The following is a 10,268-nucleotide window of genomic DNA, read 5'->3' on the forward strand; positions in this document are numbered from 1 at the left end:
AAAACAAGCATTTTGGTTCTTTAGTACAGTTTTTATAGATTTCCTTGAAATATGACAAACCCTGCTGGGTCAAAAATATGCATACAGCAATGCTGATAGTTGATTAACCATCCCTTGGCTATTTTCACCTCACTTCTGATAGCCATCCACAATCTTCTGGTGACTCCGCCAAGGAACATAGCGAAGTTATGTGACGATCACCGTTGGTTTGTTTGTCTGTTTGTCTGTGATCAACATTACTCAAAAACAGACCAACAGATTTGGATGAAACTTTCAGGGAAGGTCAGAAATGACACAAGGACCAAGTGATTTGATTTTGGCAGTGATGCGTCTTATAGTCTGGGTCCATGTTTTTGTTAAAGATTTCTGTGTCATTGCAAGATAGTGGCACAGCGTCACTGTAACTATGCCTACAAGTGAAGGTTACGTCAGCTACCTGCTGAAGATCACATGATTGCGATCCTGCTACAAATCGACCACTGCGGACTAATTGGGATTTATCTGTTGATGATACAAGGAATGAGCAGCCTTGGCGGAGTACTGCGCTCACCGAGTGCTTTTCTAGTTGTATCTTCGACCACTTCTCTTGTCAGAATTGGTGCTACTAAATTTGTGTGCTTTCTGACATAGATTTGTTTCTTCAGCACTGTCCACAGATTCTTGATGAGGTTTAAGTCAGGGCTTTTAGGAGACAGGTCTAAAACCTTAATTCTACCCTGATTTCATTACCACTTTTGTCTTTGGGGTCATTGTCTTGTTGCAACACGCAAGAGCCGACCACCTTCTGGCTGATGATTTAAGGTTTTCCTGAAGAATGTGGAGATAATGTTGCTTTTTCATTGTTCCATCTACTTTGTTGTGAAGCACCAGTTCCACTGACATCAAAATAGCCCCAAAGCATAATACTGCCACCGCCATGCTTGACAGTAGGTTTGATGTTGTCGTTATTTGTGGTCATTGTGACCAAATAGCTTATTTTTTGTTTCTTCTGACCACAGAACTTTCTTCCTTTTCTTTGTCCATGTAATCAGCAGCAAACTTAAATCAGCCCTTAAGATGCTGCTTCTGGAGAGAGAACTTCCTCTCAGCTGGTGATTTAAAACATGGTTGACTGTGTGAACTCTGACAAGAGTGTTCTAATTCATTGCAAACTTACTTTTTGATGATTCTTAATGCAACCATCATTAATTAATATTAACTTTGTGCTGCAAATGTTGTTTTCATTATCAGTTCAGTCATTTATTGAAACATCAGATAAATTTTACTGTCTAATAAGTGTCTGGAATCATGAAGAATGTGAGAAAGTGATGAAATAGGGAAAAAAAAAACAGACAAGCCTTCACCAGCAAAAGAAGATTGGCCTGTTGATAAATTATTTTATAAATTATAAATATAAATTATAATATAATCATGTTGCTTGTTGCTGTTGTGTACAGCTGATAGGTAATGGCATTTATTTTTTGCCAGATTTAAACTAAACACTTTCATATTGTTGCAGCAACACTTAGTAGTATTGTGAAGCCAAAATCGTGTGATTTCCGGTGTGTTTGTGTTGATTTTGTCAGACTTGACAACTTACTCAGCGAGGCTTTGCGTGCTCACGTCGCTGCGCGGGGGTGTAGTGGGGGCGCACCGCACATCTGGACTGCGGAACAACCGCAAAATTTCACTATTTAGGAATTTTGTGCGTGACCCTTTTATTTTCCTAATGATATTAGTCACTACAGCTGCAGACTGTAACTTATTATTATTGTTATGATGATGATAATAATGATGATCCTGGTCATCATTGTTATTATTATTATTATTAGTAATAGTATTTTTTATGTTTTATTGATGCCTAATGGGACCATATGTTGTATTCTGTCAACTATTTTACTCCTGAATAAGAAGTTGTGAGGAAATTGTACATTAGGTGTTACAGCACATGCAAGAATCAATTTAAATTCAGCTTACTTTTCTTGTCGTCTGTGGAAAAGAATTTATCTTTATTTTTTTTACCTTGCCACAAATGTTCATGACTTGAACTCTTGGGCCAGAAAGTGAAAGCATCTGCCCCCTGTGGAGGTGTATGTGCAGCCCTGCAGACTGAGAATAAATACTGTCTCAACAGGGCCTCCCTCCTGCTGCTTTCCAGCTGAGCAGACACACAAGGTGAATGGACAACACACTCCTCAGGCTACTCATGTGGAGACACTTGAGCTTGCGTGTGAAAGAGAAAGACGTGGGATCTCTGTGCTGTGTTTGTTACGCGTTTCCCCCCCAATGAATTACATTGTAAATGCATCAGTTGGTAGGAGATAATCTGTGCATGTCTGTACCTGCTTCCTGACTGCAGTGAGAACTTCACTCTCACGGTTTCTGCTGATACAGAAACAGCTGCATGCACGACACCAAAAACACCTTTGAGGTTTCTTTCTGATAATGCATGGAGCTCAGTGAAAACATCTCACGTACAAATTCAAATCCACGTAAAACATCTCAAGCATTTGTTTTGCTAGGAGGCCAAACACCACACCCACTAGGATTGTGTAATTTTTCTCTCCGTCAACGAAGACACAGTGGAGCTGTTTCACCTGCCATTAAGCGGAGTGTAATTTGGTTGTAAAGTAACCATGGTAACTTAGAAAAAGAAACGACTCCAGGGCAGGTGGAGAGAAGGAGTCTGAGTGCAGGATTATTCTCTTATTGCTGAATAAGCCTCCAGGGGGGGAGAAAGCTGGAAGCTGAGCCTGTTGTTAATGGCCTGTTAAAATGAGAAGAAGCACGTGTTGTGGAGGATTTCTGTATCCAGCTGTCCTCCATCAGATATTGTTAATGTTTATCTAATGCAAACACACTGCAGTAACAACAACAGTGCAGCAAGCAGCAACGTCTCTGTTGGTGCACAGCTGAAAGGCAAAGTTTCACTTCACTTTGTCAGCGATACCTGAAAGTCTGAGAGTAATTTTTGGACCTTTAAGGCCATTTTCAGACAATGGGTTTGTGGCAAACTTAAGAAAAAGTTCATTGTTGAAGCCTCTGATATGGGGGCTGTTTTGTGATCAGTAAGAGCCCATTTCTGTCTTGTTGAATGTCACAAAAATGTCTCCTAAATATAGAAGCAGTATTGTGTCATGAACAGCAGCTCTGTCCTGAAGCATAATATTCATCCAATTGTGTCCATGAATAATACATACTGATGAAATAATAAATCCTCTGCCTTTTTTCCCAAATAAATTCAAATTTATTTGTACAAAACTACAGTAACCTCTATAGTTAAAACTTCACCATAAAAGATTATGCATGTAAACATCCTGAGATACAATTAAAACTCATGCTGGTGTTTAGCAGGTATAGAATTTTTACCATATTCACACCAGCTTTCTCCTTTATTCATGCTTCTTTTTGCTAATTATGCCTTGAACAAAGCACAGTTGAGACTGATGGAAAATGGAACCGAATTAAAAGTCAATCAAGTGGCACTAGATGAAGGAGTCATTAGGTTTCATCATCAGCAAACCATTAACATCTGAACCGAATCTATCACAATGGAGACATTTTACAAAGGAGGTCAAAACTTTGACATGCTGTTGGTACAAGAGGAAAAGTCAGGAGATCAAATCCAATCAAATTTCCATCCATCCATTATCTACACACCTTTTAATCCTCATTAGAGTCACAGGGGGCTGGAGTGTATCCCAGCTGACTTATGGCTGATTGGTGTATAACATTTGCCATCTTAAGACAAGGACATATATACCTCTCAGGAGTTGGTAGAAACTATGGGTGGACCAATTATGAGCCTAGCTACATATTGATTGTGATATTCAACATTTTTATACTATCAGTTTAGCTATGATTTTACCAATTCCTAACAAAAAAAATTATTTTAAAAATGGATTACTTTGATTTTGATGCGGCTACTTATCTCTTTATGTAGTTGAGCAATGTCAGGACCACAGCACAATCTGATTAGTGACATGCCACAAGTATAAGTCTATCAACACTGAAGGATTACACTTGTCTAAAACATCCATCCATCCATCATCTATACACCGCTTAATCATAAGGGTCGTGGGGGGCTGGAGCTGATCTGACTTAGGGTGAAGGCAGTGGATGCCCTGGACAGGCCACCAGTCTATAACAGGGCTACATATAGAGACAAATAATCACTCTCACATTCACACCTACAGACAGTTTAGAATTACGAGTGAACCTCAGCATGTTTTTAGACTGTGGGAGGAAGTCGGAGTACCCGGAGAAAACCCAGACATGCACAGGGAGAACATGCAAACTCCATGCAGAAAGATCCTGCGAAGGCAGAGGCGTGAACCCGGGATCTTCTCGCTGCAAGGTGAAAGTACTGCCCATCAAGATACTGTGCAGCCCTCCAGTCAAATTTATTTATGCTTATTACCCCTTTTCAAGCAACCTGAGTTGACCAAAGTGACATACATTTTATAGGACAGCGAAGAACAAAAATATGTGCAAAAAGCAAGACAGAATAAAGACTTGCAAAATCATTTTGTATGCTAAAAGTCAAGTCAAAGCAGAATAACAACTTGTGAAATCACATTTCTGAAAAAAAAAAATACAGACCATTAAAAGCAATCAAAAACCATTTAAAATATGTGTCTTGTCACTGTTGCCACTCCAATGGCACTCCCTCCCTAACTAGTCTTGATCAACAACTAGTGCAGTTACTTGAGCAGTTAAAAGCTGCTGTTCTGAGGATCTAAGAGGTCTCAAGGAAGACTAGAAGCATTATGATTCATCCTCTGGGCCCCATGAATGTCTACTGTTGAGACACTCAAGCCCTTCTTATAACTGTGTAGAATCTCTTCAGGTCCCGACTGACATGGAGCAATACAATTCTAATGTTTAGGATCGCTGAGGTGTTTTTTTTCTTTATAAATTCAAGGTAACAGATTCTAACTGAAAGTGAGATACTGTCTCAACAGAACAGAAACTATCTCTTTCAGGAATTGACACCCTGATATGTGTGATTTGTGTCAGCCAGCAGTGACTAAACTTTCAAAAAAGGGGATGTTTGAAATCAACTCAGCCACAAAAACCTACAGAAGGATAATTACTTTATCGAGGAATTTTCTTAAAACTGTGCACATGGATGATTACAATCATTCATGTGCAGAGAGAAAGCACAGATTAAATGCGACGTGTTGCATTGGTGTACTGTGCATGTGAGCACTGACACTCACAGCAGAGGGAGACAAAGGTCCTGTTGATCTGTGTGTGTTAGGTAGTTTTCCCTAACAGTTTTATCACAATCATTTATCAATACTGCTTTATATGAGGGGAGATCATTTTAACTGTAGGTGGATTAAAGCTTGTTTTTATCTCTCATATCATGTGTGAGTGTGTGTTATTCTCATAAATAACTGTGTCGGTCTCAGTCCATAAAGCTTTATTATATAAATCCTGTAAATGTTACCCGCATTTAATCTTGTCAATTATTCACTTTGACAAACAATAGAACAACTCACTTTTTAACATAACTCTCTTTGAGGAAAATTTAAAACTTTTAACAACAGAAAAAAAGAAAATCCAAAGTTTCTTCTGTTCATATTCTTTTATTTTATGATGGTCAGGTTGGAATTTTGTGCAATGAGTCACAAAGTTTTTTAGAATAGTAATCCAGCTCCTGCCTGTCAGCAGATGTCTGTTTTAAAGCTTTTACAGGAAACCCTCCAGTTTCGGCTCATTTTTGCCCAGTTCCACGATTTCAATAAAAGGGGAACTGTTGCAAGTGTGAGGTGTTAAAGATAAACTGCATGCATTTGCTCGCAGCACAGACCTTGACCCACAGCGCTGGAGCTTTGTATGGTAGGACCAGTGTTTTTATTGGCCTGAGCTTGGCCAGAAATCTGTTTGTCTTCGTCTGACGTAATGTTATATTATGTTTCAGTGTTTTCATTACCTGGAATGTTTTGTAAGATTGTATTTGTTTTTGCTATTTTTGAGGTGGTAAGCATTGTTACTAATTTTAATGCTATGAATATTAGTTTTTGCATAGAGGTTGTTAAAGGTACGATAGATCAATAGATAGAAAATAAACATAAATACAAAACTAGAGCATCTTTAAAGCTGCTGTGCATCTCAGTTCTAGCAGGTTCTATGACCACAAAATGACTTTTGGAATATTTACCAAATTGCTGACCTTGTCCTTGATTTAATTCTCTGTTTTTCATCATTGCAGAGCATGACTCTTAATAGCACTTCTGTCCCTGGAAATGGCACCGGCTCCCGTCCGGCCCCCAGCTCCTCTGCAGGTCTAGCTGTGGGGCTCACACTCTTCTTTCTGCTGCTTGCGATCATCGCTGCTGTGGTGGTGTACAAATATCACAGTAAAATCAGGGGCATAGTGCAGTTTAGACAAGGAAGAAGCCAGGAAAAGGAGGACCCTACAGAGGCCCCACAAACTGAACCCCATCAGTACACCAGCATGAGGAGGGAGCAATCAACAGAACAGACCCCCATCTATGAAAACCTGACAACTCGAAATGTTGGGTGCAACCAAGCTGCTGCCAACGAGAGCAGGTGAGCTGTACTAAGTGGTTTTATACTTCTAGATTCTGCTAAAATGTGTTTTTAGAACAATTTAGAGGAAATCTTGTGTCTCGTGTCATTTTTGAGAATGCAGCGGCCAAATGCAGATGAGAACAGAAACAGATGAAGAAAGACTGCGTTTGTGGTGTGAATTTCCCCATTTTGCACAATCCCGTTGAAATATATGCACATAATTTGCCTAGCGTCTGGAGGTGATCTGCTCCTCTGTCGTTTCATGCAGTTTTCACACAGATTAAAAGCTGATGAGTCACTGCTGAGAATTTTGTCTGGGCAGTAATAGACACTGGGCAAAGGGAATCCAGCTATTTGTTTGTTTAGTGTTGTAATGATTTTACATCAGCTTTCTGATTAACTTATGTGCTATATTTACCATTCTCCAAAGGTCACCTGCTGAACCTGAAGAGGATTTGTACCTTCAGTGTGATACACAAGATGATGCAATATACAGCAATGACCCGGGATTTAACTCAGTCTCCCCAGAGTTCCAAGAAGAGGACTTGTATGTTGTGCCGGATGCTTTATAGGGAAAATCTGCACTAATGCCTGAATATTTCACTCTGTATAATGTACACAAAGAGCTTTGTCGATTGCTTTGTGGTGTAGATGTATATAGTTAGAAGGCAGCCCGATTCTGCTACTGCTTTTTGATACAGACTGACTGTAAACATAAATTATTAGATAAATAGAACAAGTATATATTTTAAGATTAATTTTATGATTGTGAATCATTTTTAAAGTTAGGATTGTAGTTTTATACGTGAAGATATTGTTGCTTGTGGTCCTTTATCTCTACATTTTTGGACAGGATTTGCTTTTTTTATTTTTTATTTCAATTACTAGCATTGCATTAAATAGATTATTTTTATAGGTTCAGGTCGAATTATGACAATATTGGACACAATGTACAAATTAACACATTCTGACAACAATCCAAAGTAATCAAATTGCTGATTAGATTAGATTGTTTTATGGCATTCTCTTGAGACAACTGAAATTACTCGTGAATCATTTTTCTGTCATACATGTACAGTATTCTGCAGTTTCTGTTATTTCAGCAGCGTAGATATAGATTTTTTTTGTATTGATACTTTCCTCATATACACTCAGTAAAATAACTGGAACCAGGCATGGTTCTTCTTTGTAGTGATGCCTTGCAAGAACCATTTTTAGTTCCACAATTAGCTCTTTTGCAAGAGGTTCTTTACAGAGCTCCCAAAGGTGCCTCATAGCACCTGAAAAAACATTTCATTTAGGCATCAGAAGAAATGCTCCAAAGTTCTTTTGTAAAACATGGTTGTTTAGGCAATTTTTAAGCAAAAAAAGTTGAATGTCTGCATCCTTTTGATGATATTTCATTCAATATTTTGGGCTCTGGACATCCATCCATCCATCCATTATCTATACACTGCTTAATCCTCATTAGGGTCACGGGGGGGGGGGGGGGGGGGGGGGGGGGGGGCTGGAGTCTATCCCAGCTGACTCTGGCGAAGGCAGGGGACACCCTAGACAGGTCGCCAGTCTGTCGCAGGGCCACATACAAAGACAAACAAGCACTCTCACATTCACACCTACGGGCAATTTAGAGTAATCAATGAACCTCAGCATATTTTTGGACTGTGGGAGGAAGCCGGAGTACCCGGAGAAAACCCACGCATGCACAGGGAGAACATGCAAACTCCATGCAGAAAGATCCCGGGAAAGCCGGGACGCGAACCAGGGACCTTCTTGCTGCAAGGCGAAAGTGCTAACCACTACGCCACTGTGCAGCCCGGGCTCTGGACAATTCTGCAATTTTAAATTTCCCACTGTTCTCTGATGTTTTGTAGACCAAATGATGACTCGATAATGAAAATGATGAAATAGTTGCAGCTCTAATTTTATGCTTTTATACCAAATAGCTTAAATAGCAATGAGAAACCTTTAGTGCTAAAATATGTTAAGAAACGTCCCCTAAATAAACAGGTTCTTCAGTTGTTGATGGTGCTTTGCAAAACCAGAGAGCCTTCTGAGGAACCATTATTTCTTGAGAATATTGAACAGTTGTGTTTAAAGTAAACCCATATAATGACTCCTTAATACATTGAAAATTCAAGAACAGAAAATGTTTCATATATTTATGTTTATGTTTCAGTAGGTGGATGTGCAGCTTTATATGTATGGGTGGGAAGTTCCATTTTATAGATTCATTTATGTTTATATTTACATATTTATGACCAATTAGCTTTTGACAAACTAATTTTATCAGAGTCTGTCTTACAAGGCCACTGCAAAGAGCTGCATGACTGGTTACAATGATTTTACCAAATTAACTCAAAAGCTAAAACTTGATTTGTTCTGTATAAAATGTGGCATAAAAACATATGGGAAGAAGCAATGCAAGCATTTAGTACATTAAAAAAATGTGTTTTTTTTAGGGAATAACATGGCTTGAGGATTTGTATTCGGTTGGTTTTCTCATTCTTGTTTGTTTTTGTTATTATCTATTCTGTTTATGTATAATTTTCATATTATATTTAAGTTAATCAGATGTGAAGTGCTTGCTTCTTTGTTGTGTGGAGTACATGTGTGTTCTGTCTTTGGTCACTTACACATTGAGAAATACAAATTAAATCTTATACAAAATGTCTTAGAAATTGTTGTTTTCAGCGACAATTTAAAAAATGCAATGTGGTGCTCTAGTGCAGAAGAATATTGAGCAAGAAAACCCAAGTTCTGAACATTCATCCTTGAAATCTGAATCCAGTAGACGCAGGAAAATGAAAAACCCTGCACCACTTTATTTATTTTGTGGTTCATCAGTTTTTCAGAGAACACCTGCAAAGAGGATGTGAAAATATTTCTGAACTTCTAATAGTTTCAGTCCAGATTCACTGTCTCACTCTAAAACTGCATCATGGAATTTAACCAAACTGACTGATATTTTCTATTTTACTTGAAGTAAATATATGAGTTTTGCTCATTTCTAGTTAACTGAAGTTGAAATGTCTAATTTTTATGTTCTGACCGTTTAAACATGAGTTCTTATAACTTCAACTATTGACTTTAAAAAAAAAGAGTTGAATAAACGAACAACTGAGAGTTTACGCAACTCATCAAAAATAGCTTATATGGGGGGAAATGATGTACACTACCAGTCAAAAATTTGGACACACCTTCTCATTTGATGCTTTTTATTTATTTGTACTATTTTTTACATTGTAGATTAATACTGAAGATGAACACTTTTTGTTTACAACATAATTCCATTAGTATTATTTTACAGTTTTGATGTCTTGAGTATTAATCTACAATGTATAAAATAATTCAATAAAAAATATTGAATGCGAAGGTGTGTCCAAACTTTTGACTGGTAGTGTAAGTAGATTTTTTAGGCACACAGATTGTCTTTGTACTGATCCCTGTGAAAAATATCAGAAATGGAGGGTGTAAGTTTCCAATGTTAAATGAAGAAGAGACTCCGTCCAGCTGATTCATCTTAATATTTAAAGTTTGTTTAACTTGTTTTCTCATGGTTCAGCTCCTTTAACTCAACTAGTTTTTCACTTTCACCACTCATTTTTTACCTAATTTCTCAACCAAATGGCAGTTAACCCTTGTATTATGTTGAAAAAAAATTACATTGATTATGTTGCGGGTCATTTTGACCCATGCTGTGTAAATCTCCTCAGAACAGTCAACACACCAGGTTAAACCAATAA

This window comes from Amphiprion ocellaris, chromosome 10 (assembly GCF_022539595.1).
Source record: "Amphiprion ocellaris isolate individual 3 ecotype Okinawa chromosome 10, ASM2253959v1, whole genome shotgun sequence".
In the NCBI taxonomy this organism is placed as follows: Eukaryota; Metazoa; Chordata; class Actinopteri; family Pomacentridae; genus Amphiprion; species Amphiprion ocellaris.